The sequence below is a fragment of the Salvelinus fontinalis genome, unplaced genomic scaffold (genome assembly GCF_029448725.1).
Source record: "Salvelinus fontinalis isolate EN_2023a unplaced genomic scaffold, ASM2944872v1 scaffold_0083, whole genome shotgun sequence".
Lineage (NCBI taxonomy): Eukaryota > Metazoa > Chordata > Actinopteri > Salmoniformes > Salmonidae > Salvelinus > Salvelinus fontinalis.
Genome location: NW_026600292.1, coordinates 243,917 through 263,860, shown reverse-complemented (window position 1 = coordinate 263,860; position 19,944 = coordinate 243,917). Strand labels below are relative to the sequence as shown.

Here is a 19,944-nt window from a genome sequence, read left to right as displayed (position 1 = left end):
CCCCTTGTTGCGAGGTGTGCAGGGGGGAGCTCAGGCTTGTTCTTTCTAACTGTGCCAACCATGGTGGTCTTCCTCTTCAGGAGCTGCTGGCTGAGTTCAACCAGTAGCACACATAATCTCAATTTCTCATTGTGTGTGTGTGTGTGTGTGTGTGTGTGTGTGTGTGTGTGTGTGTGTGTGTGTGTGTGGTGTGTGTGTGTGTGTGTGTGTGTGTGTGTGTGTGTGTGTGTGTGTGTGTCTTTGTGGTGTGTTAATGATTTTATAACTGCCTGGTCAAAAATGACCCTAAGACAATCTTTGTACCCTGGTGGTGTACAGCTTTCATGGAAATATGAACAAAGGTGATGTTTCACTTTTCTAACATTGGGGTCACTCTTAGAAAAGTAATCAAATTTCAAGTTGAAACAATATAATTTAGGGGGTTTTCTCTGCTGTTAAACATAGTGGCGGGTCATTTTTTACCCTTAATAAGACCACACAAGTTTAAACATGTATTCCACGGTACAGTAGACAGTTATTATAATCTTGTATTACATTGTTGGTTGTCAAGCATGTAAATGTGTTGTTGAGGAAGGACGCCATCTGCGTCAGCTTCTTGGTCCCTGACATAGAGTTGGATAGAGTGCGCATCTTTGCCATGATTATGTTTTCAGGTGAGTAACAACTTTTTTAATGAATAACATATAACTTCAATCGTTCATGTAATAACATACCAAAATCAATGTTTTATGTGCCATTATGTACCCAGCATGAGACACATGGCTCTGCCATGTTGAGCCTGAAGGAAGGTCCAGTTTTTAACAAGTGACAATTAACATTTGATCATTAGTTGATCAAAATGTATCTATGTTCATACATTCTGAATAAGCCTGCAGTGACACCCGTTTTGACAGAGTTTGGTGAAGACACAGGCAAAGATAAGATTGCAACACAGGAAACCTCTCTTCCTGTGTTTGTTCTTGCTGACTTCTTTAAAACCAACACTGTTGAGTAACTCGTTGAGAGGTCAAACTTTCAAACACATGTTACATTTTCCTTATTCAGTTAATCAGTCTGACATGTCTAAAATAGGCATATTTAATGTATTAGTGGTGATTGACATGAATGATATGTCTAAATAGCATGCAGAAATCAAACATTCATAATAATAGTTCTCATCAATTGTTCTCACAGGGCAGCCTAGTGGTTAGAGCGTTGGACTTGTAACTGAAAGGTTGCAAGGTCAAATCCCCGAGCGGACAAGGTAAAAATCTGTTATTCTGCCCCTGAACAAGGCATTAACCAACTGTTCCTAGGCTGTCATTGAAACAAAAGAATAAAAAAAATTGTTCTTAACTGACTTGCCTAGTTAAATAAAGGTATAAAAAAAATTAAACAGCCCCTTGGACAGCCTTGAGGATAAAAACATATTACCTCTGAACCACATTATATGAAGGGGGTTGTAATGTGGTCTGTGTGTAGATTGTGTAGAGGAGTCAGGGGCAGGTCGATGTCACTGGCTTTCTAGCCTTCACCGATCTACATTTCTTTTTCCATTTGTTTTGTCTGTATTGTACACACCTGGTTCCCATTACATTTTAATGATTTACCTATTTAACCCTCTAAGAACCATCATGGTTTTGTACGTGTATATTGTTGTCAGTTGTCTCGTTTATTTGATTCTGGATTTTCATTCTCCTTGTTGGAAGATTATTTTTGAGTAAAGTGAGTAATAATCATCTCTGTGTCCTGCGCTTGACTCCGCCTTACTCACATCACCTAGACTCTGACATTACTCAAAATAGACAAATAATATACAATAAAGCGAGCCCACATACCGGACCATCTTACATACAAACAATTACTCACAAACAAACATGGGGGAACAGAGGGTTAAATAATGAAGAAGTAATTGGGGGATTGAAACCAGGTGTGTAAGACAAAGACAAAACAAATGCAAAATGAAAAAGGGATCAGCGATGGTTAGAAGGCCGGTGACGTCGATCGCCGAACGCAGTCTGAACAAGGAGAGGGACCGACTTCGGCGGAAGACAGGGGTATACCTTTATGAAACCAGTCATAACACCTTCATTAGTGTTCCAGAACTGTTCATTACAACTGTCATAACACATTTATTTGACATCATTGAATTTTCTAATTAAAAGTCCCTTTTGAATAGCTCTTTATTTATCAGCACATCGGAAATGCTTATTATTACTGTCATAGTACCCAACCTAGCTGACATGCTATTTACGCAACAGTCTGGGAACACTGGGTAATCCTCAGAGCATTACCCAGGTAGCATTAGAAATTAAGGCTACAATGGCAGAAGGGGTTGGAACCACATCTGTGTGTAAATAGTGTATTTCATAAACTTTAACGAGCTGTACTTGATGATTGAGCTTGTTTGGTGCAATGGAACAAACAGAATATTTCAAAGGTGCAAAAAACATTCAGCTGGCACTCCAGGCGGGCTCAAGCGTTTGCTTGTTTGTTCTCAAAATATTTGAACGATATAAAATTCTATTTGAGCCCAGGTCTAGATAACACCAGTGTAATTGGTATCATTTTAGCACCTTAAGTAACCTTGCCTGAAAACGGAAAACTTGCATTAGCTCCACAAGCTAACACATTGGCTTTTGCTCAGCAGAGTCTTAACCAGTCAGTAACACCAGCAACCATCTGGCTCAATCCCACCATGTTCTACTACTAAAGAAATGTGTCATACTGTCATGAAAACAGGACTTTTATTTTGAAGTTTACATAGGAATGATGTATAAATATGCTGTCAAGGTTATTATGAATGGTACTGCAACATTCATGAAGGGGTTATGAATGATTTCCTGAAGGTGTAATGAATGCATTGTGTATCCCCACTTCTTATGAAGTGTCCCTTAAACGCACATAATTGCACAGTACATACCCCTACATACAGTCTCAACATGTATTACAAACACACACACACATGCACACACTCACAGGCACACAGTCATGTGACAAAATAAAACACACATACTCCGGTAACATTTGTATTTTTTTTATATAAAAGTCTATTGTACAATGGGAAAGTGTATTTCTGCTGTCACAGTACCCAACCCTATGACACATCAAACACAGAACAGAATAGGAGCAGAACAGAGTCAGTCTCGTCCTTGGAGCAGTTTAGGGGCAAAGTGTCTTAATCATGGCCACCAAGGCATTAGGGGATGGAACCTGAAAAGTAATGTAGGTGTTGAAAAAACCTGTCTGAGACCTGAACACTTGTGTAAGCTCCCTAAGCTAATGTGTATGCTTACTACGTGTAGCAGGGTAACACAGTCTTGTGGCCTGCAGGAGACCGAGGTTAGAAACCAGTTTGTCACATTGGTGCCTGGACAGGCACAGTCAGGTCCCAAATGAATGGCACCCTTGATAAAGATGAGCAAAAACAGACTGTATGAACTAAATAATACAAATACTGAGCTATATTGTCTGGTCACTTTGGTGTTTGAAAATGATAGTATTTAATATTAACACAAAGCTCAAAGAAAGAGATGAATTCATCTTTCACAAAAATGTCATCAAACTTTGAAAGTGCAGTCGCAAAAACCATCAAGCGCTATGATGAAACTGGCTCTAATGAGGACCGTCACAGGAAAGGAAGACCCAGAGTTACTTCTGCTGCAGAGGATAAGTTCATTAGAGTTAACTGCACCTCAGATTGCAGCCCAAATAAATGCTTCACGGAGTTCAAGTAAGACACATCTCAACATTAACTGTTCAGAGGAGACTGCGTAAATCAGGCCTTCATGGTCAAATTGCTGTCAAGAAACCACTATTAAAGGACACCAACAAGAAGAAGAGACTTGATTGGGCAAAGAAACACGAGCAATGGACATCAGACCGGTGGAAATCTGTCCTTTGGTTTGATGAGTCCAAATCTTAGATTTTTTGGTTCCAACAGCTGTGCCTTTGTGAGATGCAGAGGAGGTGAACGGTTGATCTCTGCATGTGTGGTTAACCACTGGGAAGCATGGAGGAGGAGGTGTGATGGTGTGGGGGTCCTTTGCTGGTGACACTGTCAGTGATGTATCTAGAATTCAAGGCACACTTAACCAGCATGGCTACCACAGCATTCTGCAGTGATACGCCATCCCATCTGGTTCGCGTATTTTGTTTTTCAGCAGGACAATGACCCAACACACCTCCAGTCTGTGTAAGGGCTATTTGACCAAGGAGAGTTATGGAGTGCTGCATCAGATGACCTGGCCTCCACAATCACCCGACCTCAACCCAATTGAGATGGTTTGGGATAAGTTGGACCGCAGAGTAAAGGAAAAGCAGCCAACAAGTGCTCAGCATATGTGGGAACTCCTTTAAGACTGTTGGAAAAGCATTCCTCATGAAGCTGGTTGAGAGAATGCCAAGAGTGTGCAAATCTGTCATAAAGGCAAAGGGTGGCTACTTTGAAGAATCTAAAATATTTGTTTAACACTTTTTAGGTTCCGACATGATTTCATATGTGTTGTTTCATAGTTTTGATGTCTTCACTATTATTCTACAATGTAGAAAATTGTAAAAAATTGTTTAAAAAAACAGTGTCATACGTGTTGATCCAGAGCATCCCAAACGTGCTCAATGGGTGACATGTCTGGTGAGAATGCAGGCCATGGAAAAAGCGGGACATTTTCAGCTTCCAGGAATTGTGTAGAAATCCTTGTGACATGAAGCCGTGCATTATCATGCTGAAACAGGAGGTGATGGCGGCGGATGAATGGCATGACAATGGGCCTCAGGATCTCGTCACGGTATCTCTGTGCATTCAAATTGCCATTGATAAAATGGCCCGGCTTTTTTAACACATATGATAAGTGATTTACAGAAAACTAAGATCTGAGGAGAGTACACAGGGAGTATCTCTTCAGATGATCTGTCTATGTGATCAAAATCCCTGATACAGGTCCACTCACATTAATATGGGCAGAATAGGTGTTTTTGCCCGGGGTCAAACTTGTCAAAATTCCATATTGATACAGAAACCCTAAACAATGATTTAGATGAATTAAGAACAAGTTTATTGACATAGTCATGAAACATTTGAAGAATTTAATAAACGGGCTATGATAAAAAATATGCCTCTGGGGTCAAAATGAGCCCAGTCGGTAGTATGAGGGTTAAGAATCCCTGTAAATTCCAGCCAACACGTTGTATTGGATCTGTATAAAGACCACTTTGAAAATGGGCTGCATTTTGCCTCTTGACATTTTTTCAGGCACAAATGAAGAAATGCAACTAGCTATGTGGTCACATTTTATATTTAGATACATAAAATACAGTACATCTTTTTTCTGACATGCTGTTGATGCATGTTATTGTCTTAAATCCCTGACTAGGCTACTTTAAAAATGTGTCAATCAACTACAGAACTCACACTTCTTGTTTCTATGCCCTGCTACGCCAGTAAGTTGACTCACTGTACAATACCTCTCTCCTTCACTCTGTAAGTACCGCTACAGTATATTATATAGTTTAGTTTTTTATGTTATTATTATTATCATTGTTATTATTTTATGTTTTAGCCATAAATCACATGGTATGACTTACTGAATCATTTAACTTTTTGTTTAGTTTTGAGCTGTGCTTAGGTTGTTACATCAGGGCCAGTATCATGAAGTGTCTCAAAGCAGGAGTGCTGATCTAAGATCAGGTCCCCCTGGTCCATATAATAATGATCTAAAAAGTCTAAACTGGTCCTAGATCAGCTCTCCTAGTCTACTCTGAGACACAGTGTGAATATGGACCCTGGACTGGTTTAATGTATCAGGTGGAGTTATTCACCAGCTATAGAGTGAGTTGTTGTTTATGTTTCTAAGACTGCAGGGTGGGAGATGCAACAATGGCCTTGAGAACAGCAGGAAGTGTGTTGGTGGTCTTTCTCTGGTCTGTAGCAGGTATGGTCTCATTCATAACTGTTTTAGTAATGTTATCTTAATGTTATTCTGGTGTGTTCAGTGGCATCGTCTGTTAGGCATTTATCTTTCACACCTCACTGAGTGATGCTTACGTGTGGTTTCCATTCACACTCAACTCAGAAACTACAGTACGGCAACAAAGTGTGGAAAAACCCTACTGTCAGTGTAAGCCAATAGACCTATGCTTAATGTAATATCCTTGTGTTATGTGACTGTGTGTTTCAGTTGTACTGGGTCAGGATGGCTGGAGTGTTACATACACCACTCAGAGTATCTGTACCTTGAAGGGGTCAACAGTGGAGATGTCCTGCTCTTACACATATCCCAGTGGTACAGTCACAAAAACCTTCTGGTTCACTGAAAATGATGCTGAGGGGAATCCTGTGAGTCTGAGTGATGACGCAGACTATAAAGGTCGTGTGACGTATCATAAAGATAACAAGAATGACTGCACTCTGACAATCACAGACCTGAGAGAGAGTGACTCAGCTACGTACAAGTTCAGATTTATAACAGATCAGACCGGAGGGAGATTTACTGGCAACCCTGGAGTCACTCTGTCTGTCACAGGTACAGTGATATTCTTCTGTCAATTTAGTTCTGGAAATTGTAGTGTTTTGTCTTCAAAAAAGAAACGTCATGTGACTAGAATAGATGTCAGTAATGGTTGTAATGTGTTATGTCCTCCTTCAGACCTGCAGGTGAAGGTGACTCCTTATTCAGTTTTATCAGCGTGGAAGACACTGACCTGCACCACCTGTGTTCTGACTGGTAACCCCACCTACATCTGGTACAAGAACGGACAGATAGTAACTGACAACACTTCCCCCTATTCAGTCTACCCTGATGCTGCAGACAGCTACTCCTGTGCTGTACAATCCAATGAGGCTCTTCACTCTCCTGCAGTGTGTGAGTGTGGCTTCAACTCAGTATTCTAGTATAACTTTTGAAGTTTATCTATTCTGTCTGCTAAACAGTCCTCACAGTCTTCTAACATAACTGTAACACAGGATTATTGCAGCTCATGATTGTATTGTATAAGTAATGCCCTCTTGTCATTATGTTTCAGGTGTTCAGGATCAGAGCTGCAACAGAGTAACTTATACTGACAAGAGTATCTGTGCCTTGAAGGGGTCATCAGTGGACATATCCGGTATTTATTCCAGTCATCATCCGATCAAAACAACATTCTGGTTTAGAAGTGATAAGTCAGCCCCTGAGGACCTAACCAGAGACCCAGAGTATGCAGGTCGGGCCCTGGAGAGCCTTCCCTCCACCCTGAGAATCACAGATCTGAGAGAGAGCGACTCAGCTGAGTATAAATTCATATTCAACACAGAAACCTCAGGATGGGGATACAGCTTCCCTGGAACAACTCTGACTGTCACAGGTAAAACTACACTTACATAACATTATGATATACTGGTAATACTACACTTACAGAACATGATGATATACTGGTAATGCTACACTTACAGAACATGATGATATACTGGTAATACTACACTTACAGAACATGATGATATACTGGTAATTCTACACTTACAGAACATGATGATATACTGGTAATACTACACTTACAGAACATGATGATATACTGGTAATACTACACTTACAGAACATGATGATATACTGGTAATGCTACACTTACAGAACATTATGATATACTGGTAATACTACACTTACAGAACAATATGATAATACTGGTAATGCTACACTTACAGAACATTATGATATACTGGTAATGCTACACTTACAGAGCATTATGATATACTGGTAATACTACACTTACAGAACATTATGATATACTGGTAATACTACACGTACAGAATTGTATAATATACTGGTAGTATTATAGAACATTATGATATACTGGTAGTACTATATTTACATAACATTATTCTATAGTGTAACTACTTTACCTCTAGTAGTATTGGGGCGGCAGGTAGCCTAGTGGTTAAAGCATTAGGCCAGTAACTGAAAGGTTGCTGGATCGACTCCCTGAGCTGATAAGGTAAAAAATATGTTGTTCTACCCCTGAACAAGGCAGTTAACCTCTGTTCCCTGGTAGGCCGCAATTGTAAATAAGAATTTGTTCTCAACTGACTTGCCTAGTAAAATAAAGGTATAATAAATACAAATTAGGTGGAAATATTGAGGGTTGTTCTTTTATGTTTTTATTCTCTCCTCATTCAGACCTGCAGGTGAAGGTGACTCCTGCTACAGAGGGACAGAGGACATTGACCTGTAGCACCACCTGCAGTCTGACTGACAACCCCAACCCCACCTACATCTGGTACAAGAACGGACAACGTCTAGATGAGCCCACATCCCTGCAATACTCTGTCAATAATTCTTATTCAGACAGTTACTCCTGTGCTGTAAAAGGCCATGAGGATATCCAAGCTCCTGCAGTGTGTGAGTGTGAATGCAATTAGTTCTCTACTTAACAAGTATCAATCATTTAAGGCCAACGAGAAGGGACACATTACATAGAAATGACAACGTCATACACTCTTAGAAAATAAGGATACAGTATTTTTCCCTGGGGTACAAAAATATAAAAATACACATCATGTACCTTCAAAGGTACACATAATAATCTCACATGGTACTGTTAGGTGCCTATTAGGGTACATGTGAGGATAAAGAGTTGAATGATACATCTTTGTACCCCATATTTTAAATATAAAGGTACAATAATCGGTAAAACTTTACTTGATAAAAAAATCAATGTTGACCATATTAAATTATCATTGTAATTGCGCACCTATTGATGTCAGACATGCACCCAACCCAATGCTCTGTTGCTGATGACTGGGATGAATGCAGGAGCAGATTTCAGGAGCAGGATAAGACACCCTCTTTTGACTGATGACTGATATAAGGGAAATACGTGACAGGCCTGTCTGGCTTATATGATTATGATGGTCATAATGCTTCCTGACAGTGTCATAAAGTGTATTTTCTTCTTCCAAGTAAAGTGACACAGGATGGTCATAATGCTTCCTGACAGTGTCATAAAGTGTATTTTCTTCTTCCAAGTAAAGTGACACAGGATGGTCATAATGCTTCCTGACAGTGTCATAAAGTGTATTTTCTTCTTCCAAGTAAAGTGACACAGGATGGTCATAATGCTTCCTGACAGTGTCATAAAGTGTATTTTCTTCTTCCAAGTAAAGTGACACAGGATGGTCATAATGCTTCCTGACAGTGTCATAAAGTGTATTTTCTTCTTCCAAGTAAAGTGACACAGGATGGTCATAATGCTTCCTGACAGTGTCATAAAGTGTATTTTCTTCTTCCAAGTAAAGTGACACAGGATGGTCATAATGCTTCCTGACAGTGTCATAAAGTGTATTTTCTTCTTCCAAGTAAAGTGACACAGGATGGTCATAATGCTTCCTGACAGTGTCATTACATGTTTTTGATACAAGTTATGGAAAATGTGATGGAAAAAACATGACTGTAAATAATTCAGTACAACAACAAAGGATTTAAGAGACAAACTTCCAAATGAAAGGAAACTTCTTGGCAGGGAATTTTTTTAATTTAATAAATGTTACTGTCGGTGTCATAACCAGCCATAAAGTAACGCAATATATGTCACAAAAGGTGTCAATATATGCCTCATGACAGTGTTCTCCATATTATGACAGGTTATGACAAGTTATGTCAGCTGTTATGACATATTATGACATGGTTATCACTGTGTCATAAAGTGTTAGGACACTGGGTGTCAAGGAAAGTATTACCCAATCATCACACTCTCACTCTCAAATTAAGGTCTACAGTGTGAAGGTGCATTTCTGTTTCCCAGGGTACAAACATATTTTGTGTACCCTAAATACCCTTAAAGTACAATTATGAATCTTTGCCACCTAAAATGAGGTAGATTTTTGTTACTGGGGTGGCACTCTAAAAAGGCAAATTTGTACCATCATTATTATCATCATTATATTTCCCTGCATGCTCTACTGCAGGGTGATCAAAATGCTATGCTATGCTAAAATAAATAACGTACATTTTTCTAAACTAATCCAATCAGCTTTGTTAGATTTTTTTTCACCCGTTACTAAAATGGTTATTCCAGTTTAAATGGCTTAGGTAGTCTCCTCACAATGTTCCTAAACCTGACAGTCATCATGAATGCAGATGGCGTATGAATAATATTCACACTGTTGGATATCCTAACTTTGGCTGGATTCCAATAGGAATGACAAATCACAATGCAAGCCAGCTTTTTCAGAAATCCCGGTTGGAAGATTTCTGAAACGGGGGAAAATTTGTTAAAATCTGGGAATTTGGGGAAAGGGACTTGATTTTTTCAAGCCTACTTGCAGGCCTGATGTGGCCTGTACACCACGAATTTCAAGCCACTTTATTAGAGTAAAACTAGTCTTCAAAATAAGGCCTCATGAGATATGTAATGTATTGTCATAAAGAGTTTAATTTTAATAATATACGCCTAGGAACTCAGGACTGAAAATGTACGAATTCAACAACCGTGTCTCCGTCACTAACAAGTAACTCTACAATTCACTCAAAAACTGGATAATGATATTGGAGGCATGGCTTAGTGGGGGCTTGGTGTTCAGATAGTTATTTTTGGCCACCCATGAGTGGAAGTGTTGTACTAGTTTAAGTGATCTATGGTAGAGGTACAGTTTTGCCACAGACAAGGAACAAATGGCTTTGCAATGCTTTTGTACCTGTGGCAAAAGGTACAATCTGTGTTATGAACTGGGGTACAATCATGTACAGTACCAGTCAAAACTTTGGACACACCTTCTCAATCAAGGGTTTTTCTTTATCTGTACTATGTTCTACATTGTAGAATAATGTGTGCAAAGCTGTCATCAAGGCAAAGGGTGGCTACTTTGAAGAATCTCAAATATAAAATATATTTTGATTTGTTTAACACTGTTTTGTTTACTACATGATTCAACGTGATATTTCATAGTTTTGACGTCTTCACTATTATTATACAATGTAGAAATTAGTAAAAAGAAAAGAAAAACCCTTGAATGAGTAAGTGTGTCTAAACTTTTGACTGGTACTGTACCTAGAACCAGTGGTGGTTCGAGCTTGTATGGCTCCCTGGGTGAACACTCAAAAATAAGTAACAAAGACAAATATAAACAAATTGTAGTATTTAAATACAAATAAAAATGAAAATAAAATTATTACACTATTACCCTATTGCTAACAAAAAACTCACAAATAAAACTAAATTGCACAAATCCTATATCACACAAATACACAAATAGAATAACACTCTTATAAAGAAGATAACCTGATTATTACACTGTTGTACGTCAAACAAGAAACACACAAGCTAAATTACACAACTAAGTGCATTACTAATTGCATTTGTACTGTACAAAGTTAGAGGTGCGCAACTCCGACAAGGTTAATTGACCCACAGTCCCACACGGTGACATGATATCATTGACGTGACGTGCAAATGAGCGATAGAAATTCCGATCGCGCAAATGTCACCATTCAGAATATTATTTTTATTTTTTTGTTTTGTGCGGGTTCCCCGTGCCGCCCTCGGCAAGATGCCGCCCCGGGTGGCTGCCCATGTCGCCTATACCTAAATCCGCCCCTGTCTATAACTAGTCATGGAGAAACAAAGGTTCCTGAAGCATTGAGGTTTTTCAGCCAATTGTGTCGAAAATAGTTTCATAAATCAAGGCTTTGATTAACAGAGGGTACACTGGTGGCACCTGCTGGTCCAAATTATTTAGAGCAGCTAAATGATTATTGTTGATGCCCCACACCCCATATAGCGTATGCAGTGTAGCCTTTATGTCTTCTACCAAACCAATACCAAACTAACCAGGTGGTTGTTCGACGAAACCAAGATTCGGACGTCATTGATCATGTGCTTCTGATAAAGTGAAACAGGCATCGGCACACTGCTTCGAAATACACCGCTTAGCTATTTCTACACATGCCTCGGAGCTATGTTATCAAACGTAACATCACCACCTATAACTAAAAGTACAAAGGAGGACCTTACAGGGTACCTATCACGCCCTGACCCATAGTTTGCTTTGTATGTTTCTATGTTTTGTTTGGTCAGGGTGTGATGTGAGTGGGCATTCTATGTTGTATGTCTAGTTTGTCTGTTTCTATGTGTTTGGCCTGATATGGTTCTCAATCAGAGGCAGGTGTTAGTCGTTGTCTCTGATTGGGAGCCCTATTTAGGTAGCCTGTTGTGTCATTGTGAGTTGTGGGTGATTGTTCCTGTTCCAGTGTTTGTTCACCATACGGGACTGTTTCGTCTTCGTTCATTTGTCGGTTTATTGTTTTTATTGTTTGTTTCAAGTATTCTAATTAAAATGAATACTCACCACGCTGCATCTTGGTCCTCCTCTCTTTCGCATAACGACGAACGTTACAGTACCACCCCAGAGACAAGGGGTTGTACCCTTTTAGCAACAAATCTAAAACTTTATTTCTGAGTGCAGATATATGTCTATATTTAATTTTAATTTTAAATGAACCTAAAACATTTAGTCTCATTTTGATTTCAGGAATTGATCAGTTACATTTTGTTTCAGGTGTTCGGGGTGAGAGCTGTATGAATGTGACTTACACCCATCAGAGTATCTGTGCTTTGAAAGGGTCAACAGTGAACATATCCTGCTCTTACACACATCCCAGTTGGCATAATGTCACAGAAGTATCCTGGTTCAACAAATGGGAGTCTGGAGTAACTAAAGACCTGAGCCAGGACCCAGAGTATGCAGATCGTGTGGAATACCATCAGCAAACAGACAAGGACTCCACTCTAAAAATCACAGACCTGAGGGAAAGAGACTCAACTGAGTACAAGTTCAGATTTAAAACAGTTAATGCAGAATGGGGATATACCTTCTCTGGAACAACTCTGTCTGTCACAGGTGTGTACTGTATATTCTACACTCTTAGAAAAAAAGGTGCCATGTAGAACCTAAAAAGGCTATTTGGCTGTCCTCATAGGAGAACCCTTTGAAGGACAGTTTTGGGATCCATGTAGAACCCTTCTACGTGGAACTCAAAATGGTTCTACCTGAAACAGAAAAGAGTTCTATCCGGAACCAAAATAGGGTTATCTTATGGGGATAGTTGAAGAACCCTGTTTTTCTAAGACTATATACATTAACTGATTTATGTTGTATTTATCTGGCCTAATAACAGGTGAAAATAATCAGAGAAAATATGTAATTTACACTTTATTCACAATCTTTCAGGTCTGCAGGTGGAGATGACTCCTGCCACAGTGACAGAGGGACAGAGCGTGACACTGGCCTGTAGGACCGTCTGTACTCTGACTGATAACCCCAACCCCTCCTACATCTGGTACAAGAAAGGCCAGCGTCTCACCAACCAAAATAACAGCCTGATCCTCAACCCAGTCAGCAGTGAGGATACAGGCAGATACTCCTGTGCTGTAGAAGGCTCTGAGGATCTCCACTCTCCTGAAGAGACTCTTACTGTCAAATGTGAGGATTTTAATTGTATTCTTTACTAAATAGCATCATCACTTAGGTCCTTACTGCATGTGCTTACACTCTTTCTGTCATTCAGATGGCCCAAAGAACACACTGGCATCAATCCATCTCTCTGGTGAAATAGTGGAGGGCAGTTCAGTGACTCTGACCTGCATCAGTGATGCCAACCCACCTGTGGACAAATACACCTGGTACAAGAAGATTGGAGCCCACTATCAGTCTTTCTCCTATGGAAACACAGAACCACAACATGTCTTCATTCATATCCAGTCATCTGACACTGGAGAGTACTACTGCGAGGCCCGGAATGAGATGGGGACAGATAGGTCTGAGTCTATCAACATCGATGTGAAATGTGAGTAAAGTACAGCTCAGTGTTGAAATCAGTTTAAATGTAAATTAATCCATAAAGCATAACACAGCCCAAAATCGGTTCCTTTGAATGTTTTGTGTAAGTGAATTACCTTTTGGATAGTTATTTGACTGAACTCATGTTTCTTTTACACCAGATGGCCCAAAGAGCACCTCAGTGTCAGTCAGTCCCTCTGGTGAAATAATGGAGGGCAGTTCAGTGACACTGACCTGCAGCAGTGATGCCAACCCACCAGTGCAGAGTTATGCCTGGTACAAGAATGGAAGTGTCTATCAGAGTATCTTCTATGGGAACACAGAATCACAGCAGGTTTTCAGCCAAATCAAGTCGTCTGACACTAGACAGTACTACTGTTGGGTCTCGAATGGAATTAGTACAGACAGGTCTCCATCTTTAGACATCGATGTTAAATGTGAGTAGAACATGTGAGTAGCTCAGTGTTTGAATGTTAGCCTCGGAGAAGAAAAGGGGGGAGGGGTGGGTGTCTTTGTTAACAACAGCTGGTATGTGTTCTCTAATGTTAAGGAAGTCTTTCTTGCCTGAGTTAGAATACCCCAAGCTGCAGACCATACTATTTACCAAGAGAGTTTTCATCTCTATTTTTCGTAGCTGTCTATTTACCACCACAAACCGATGATGACACTAAAACCACACTCAACAAGCTGTATAGGGCCTTAAGCAAACAAGAAAAAGAACATCAGGAAGTGATGCTTCTAATGGCTGGTGATGTCCAACTAGAGGCGACATAACTCTAGATTACCATTACTTCACACACAGAAATGCATACAAGGCTCTTCCTCGCCCTCCTTCAGGCAAATCTGACCATAACTCTATACTCCTGATTCCTGCTTCAAATATAAAACTCAATCAGGAAGTTCCAATGACGTGCTCAATACGAAAGTGGTCTGATGAAGCGGAAGCTAAGCTACAGGACTGTTTTGCTAGCACAGACTGGAATGTGCTTCAGGATTAATCCGATAACATTGAGGAGTTTATCACATCAGTCACCGGTTTCACTAATAAGTGCACCAGTGACTTAATCCCCCCAGTGACCGTACGTACATATCCTTACCAGAAGCCATTGATTGCAAGCAACATCCATACTGAGCTAAAGGCTGGAGCAACCACTTTCAAGGAGCAGGACACTAATCCAGATGCTTATAAGAAATCCTGTTACGACCTCCGACGAGCCATCAAACAGGCAAAGCGTCATTCCAGGACGAAGATCGAATCGTACTACGTCGGCTCTGACACTCGTCGGATGTGGCAGGGTTTGAAAACTATCACGGATTACAAAGGGAAACCCAGCCGTGATCTGCCTAGTGACGTGAACCTACCAGACGAGCTAAATACCTTCTATGCTCGCTTCGAGGAAAGCAATACTGTACCATACATGAGAGAACCAGCTGTTCCGGATGACTCTGTGATCTCGCTCACCTTCGCTGATGTGAGTAAGACTTTTAAACAGGTTAACATTCACAAGGCCGCCGGGCCGGACGGCCGTGGAGCTCAGAGCATGCGCGGACCAGCTGGCAAGTGTCTTCACTGACATTTTCAACCTCTCCCTGACCCAGTTTGTAATACCTACTTGTTTCAAGCAGACCACCATAGTCCCTGTACCCAAGAACCCCAAAATAACCAGTCTAAATTGTTACTACCCTGTAGCACTTACATCTGTAGCCATGAAATGCTTTGAAAGGCTGGTCATCACTCACATCACATCCCAGACACAAAGTACGCACTCTAATTTGCATACTGCTCCAACAGATCCGCAGCTGATGCAATCTCTAATGCACTCCACACAGCCCTCTCCCACATAGACAAGAGGAACACCTATGTTAGAATGCTGTTCATTGACTACAGCTCAGCGTTCAACACCATAGTGCCCTCCAAGCTCATCACTAAACTCAGGACCCTGTGACTGAACACCTCCCTCTGCAACTGGATTGTAGACTTCCTGACGGGCCGCCCCCAGGTGGTGAGGGTAGGTAGCAACACAGCCACCATCCGCCTCAACACAGGGGCCCATCATGGGTGAGTGCTTAGTCCCCTACTGTACTCCCTGTTTATCCACGACTGCATGGCCTCACACGACTCCAACGCCATCATTACGTTTACTGACGACACAACAGTGGTAGGCCTGATCACCAACGATGATGAGACAGCCTATAGGGAGGAGATTAGTGACTTGGCAGTGTGGTGCCAGGACAACATCCTCTCCCTCAATGTGAGCAAGACAAATAAGCTGAACGTGGACTACAGGAAATGGATTGCCGAGCACGCCCCTTCCACATCGACGGGGGCTGTACTGTAGTTGAGCGGGTCAAGAGCTTCAAATTTCTAGGTGTCAACATCACTGTAAGTAATTAACATGGTCCACACACACCAACACAGTCTTGAAGAAGGCACGACAAATAAAAGATTTGTCATGGACCCTCAGATCTTCCAAAAGTTCTACAGCTTCAGCATTGAGAGCATCTTGACTGGCAGCATCACTGCTTGGTATGGTAACTGTTTGGCACCCAACCGCAAGGTCCCTGCCATTCAGGACCTCTATACCGGGCAGTGACAAAGAAAGGCCCTAAAAATTATCAAAGACTCTGGTCACCCAAGTGATAGAATGTTCTCATCGCTATCGCATGGCAAGCTGTACCGATGCACCAAGTCTCAAACCAACAGGACCCTGAATAGTTTCTACCCCCATGCCATGATACTCCTAAATAATGTAGTTAACCAAATAGCTTCCCGGACTATTAGCATTGACCGTTTTTGCAATCTTTTGACTCATCACATACGCTGCTGCTACTGTTTATTTTCTATCCTGTTTCTTATTCAATTTAACCCTGCATACACAATATATGCAATATATGCTAAAGTATGTGGACACCCCTTCAAATTGGTGAATTTGCCATTTCAGCCACATCCGTTGCTGACAGGTTTATAAAACAAACATTGGCATTAGAATGGCCTTACTGAAGAGCTCAGTGACTTTCAACGTGGCACCGTCATAGGATGCCACCTTTCCAACAAGTCAGTTTGTCAACTTTCTGACCTGCTAGAGCTGCCACGGTCAACTGTATGTGCTGTTATTGTAAAGAGGAAATGTCTAGGAGCAGCAACAGCTCAGCCGCTAAGTGGTAGGCCACACAAGCTCACAGAAAGGGAAATTCTTACGCTACAGCATACAATGACATTCCAAATGATTCTGTGCTTCCAACTTTGTGGCAACAGTTTGGGGAAGGCCCTTTCCTGTTTCAGCATGACAATGCCCACGTGCACAAAGTTAGGTCCATACAGAAATGGTTTGTCGAAATCGGTGTAGAAGAACTTGACCGGCCTGCACAGAGCCCTGACTTCAACCTCATCGAACACCTTTGGGATGAATTGAAACGCCGACTGTGAGCCAGGCCTAATCCCCCAACATCAGTGCCCAACTTCACTAATGCTCTCGTGGCTGAATGGAAGCAAAACCCTGCAGCAATGATCCAACATCTAGTGGAAAGCCTTCCCAGAAGAGTGGAGGCCTAAAGAATATAAAGTGGAGGTGGTTCAGTGAACTACACTTGCATAATGAGAGGCCTAACCCTTACCTGAAGCGTACAACCATTCGCTAATACCTAGCTTTTAGCGCAATGGGCTAACACAGTCTTGAAACGCGTAGACAACCAGTGTTTAGCATCTGGTTGGTCACGTAAAGCACCTTTCCAAATGTGTTTCTTTTACTGTTTTGACCAGTTAATGTTCTCTGACCTGTCAATGTCATGTTTTCTTTGATTCGTCTGATAACTGATGCAAGGTCTTGATTGCGCTATTGTCACATGATAACCCCCTCCACACATTATTCCTTACCAGATGCCCCCAAAAGCACCTCAGTCTCAGTCTGTCCCTCTGGTGAAATAGTGGAGGGCAACTCTGTGACTCTGACCTGCAGCAGTGATGCCAACCCACCTGTGGACAAATACAGCTGGTACAAGAAGAACGTGACCGTACGAAAAGCATCAGGACAGAGTTACAGCATCACTAACATCAGCTCTGAGGACAGAGGAGAATACTACTGTGAGGCTGAGAATAAATATGGACGTCTCAACTCTTCCCCTGTATTTGTGGACGTTCAGTGTAAGTACATCTTTAACGTTTTCCTCATACTTGTAAACTGCTAAAATTATGATGAATCAAGAAGCATTTTAATATACAACATCCACAACTATCAATATGTATTTTCACAATGGGAATGTAATTATTTCTAACTGACCTGTAAAATCTACTAGTTTAACTTATTCACTAAGTCTAATCTCTTCAGAAAGCCAAGATAAGGTCTACACTTGTTGTATTCGGTGCATGTGACAAATAAAGTTTGCTTTGATAATACTATAACCAAGATGTTAATGACTTTATATTGGTCTTTTGTCAGATGACCCAAAGAACACCTCAGTGTCAGTCAGTCCCTCTGGTGAAATAGTGGAGGGCATTTCAGTGACTCTGACCTGCAGCAGTGATGCCAACCCACCTGTGAAGCGTTATACCTGGTACACGAAGATTGGCTATCAGTCTATCTCCTACGGGAACACAGGACTACAGCAAGTCTTTAATCATATCCAGTCATCTGACACTGGAGAGTACTACTGTGAGGCCTGGAATGGGATTAAGACAGGGAGGTCTGAGTCAATCAACATCAATGTGAAATGTGAGTAAAGTACAGATCAGTGTTGGAATTTTGGAATAAGTTTAATGAAATCAATCATTTTAACTGCATTATACTAAACGATATCATAGCCCAAATCTCTTTATTTTAATGTTTTGTGTAACTGAGTAATCTTTTGGATAGTTCTCTGACTTAACTAATGTTTATTTTACACCAGATGGCCCAAAGAACACCTCAGTGTCAGTCAGTCCTTCTGGTGAAATAGTGGAGGGCAGTTCAGTGACTCTGACCTGCAGCACTGATGCCAACCCACCTGTGGACAAATACAGCTGGTACAAGAAGAACGTAACCTCAGCAAAAGCATCAGGACAGAGTTACAGCATCACTAACATCAGCTCTGAGGACAGAGGAGAATATTACTGTGAGGCTGAGAATATATATGGACGTCTCAACTCTTCCCCTGTATTTGTGGACATTCAGTGTAAGTACATCTTTAACATTTTGGTCATACTTAAACTGCTTACATAATGATGAATCAAAAAACATTTTAATATACACATCTCTGAATATGTATTTTCACAATGTGAATGTCATTTTTTCAAACTGACCTGTACAATCTACTGGTTTACTTTATTTGCTAAATCTAATGTTTTCAGAAAGGCAAGATAATATACAGTACAAGTCAATCGTTTGGACACACCTACTCATTCCAGGGTTTTCCTTTATTTTTACTATTTTCTACATTGTAGAATAACAGTGAAGACATCAAAACTGTGAAATAACACATATGGAATATTTTAGTAACCTAAAAAATGTTAAACAAATCAAAATGTATTTTATATTTGAGATACTTCAAAGTAGCAACCCTTTGCCTTTATGAGAGCTTTGCACACTTTTGACATTCTCTCAACCATCTTCATGAGGTAGTCACCTGGAATGTATTTAAATTAATTAATAGGTGTGCCTTGTTAATTTGTGGAATTTATAATGGTATTTTATCAGATGGCCCAAAGAACACCTCAGTGTCAGTCAGTCCCTCTGGTGAAATAGTGGAGGGCAGTTCAGTGACTCTGACCTGCAGCAGTGATGCCAACCCACCTGTGAAGCGTTATACCTGGTACAAGAAGAGTGGCTATCAGTCTATCTCCTACGGGAACACAGGACTACAGCAAGTCTTTAATCATATCCAGTCATCTGACACTGGAGAGTACTACTGTGAGGCCTGGAATGGGAATAAAACAGGGAGGTCTGAGTCAATCAACATCAATGTGAAATGTGAGTAAAGTACAGCTCAGTGTTGGAATGTTGGAATCATTTTAATGAAATCAATAATTTTAACTGCATTATACTAAACGATATCATAGCCCAAATCTCTTTATTTTAATGTTTTGTGTAACTGAGTAATCTTTTGGATAGTTCTCTGACTTAACTAATGTTTATTTTACACCAGATGGCCCAAAGAACACCTCAGTGTCAGTCAGTCCCTCTGGTGAA

At 40.7% G+C, this 19,944-nt stretch overlaps 1 pseudogene; it reads left to right on the top strand.

Moving 5' to 3' along the window:
• The first annotated feature begins 5,515 nt into the window (after window positions 1-5,515).
• Window positions 5,516-19,944, top strand: part of LOC129842980 (B-cell receptor CD22-like) — a 28,316-nt pseudogene continuing 13,887 nt past the window's right edge.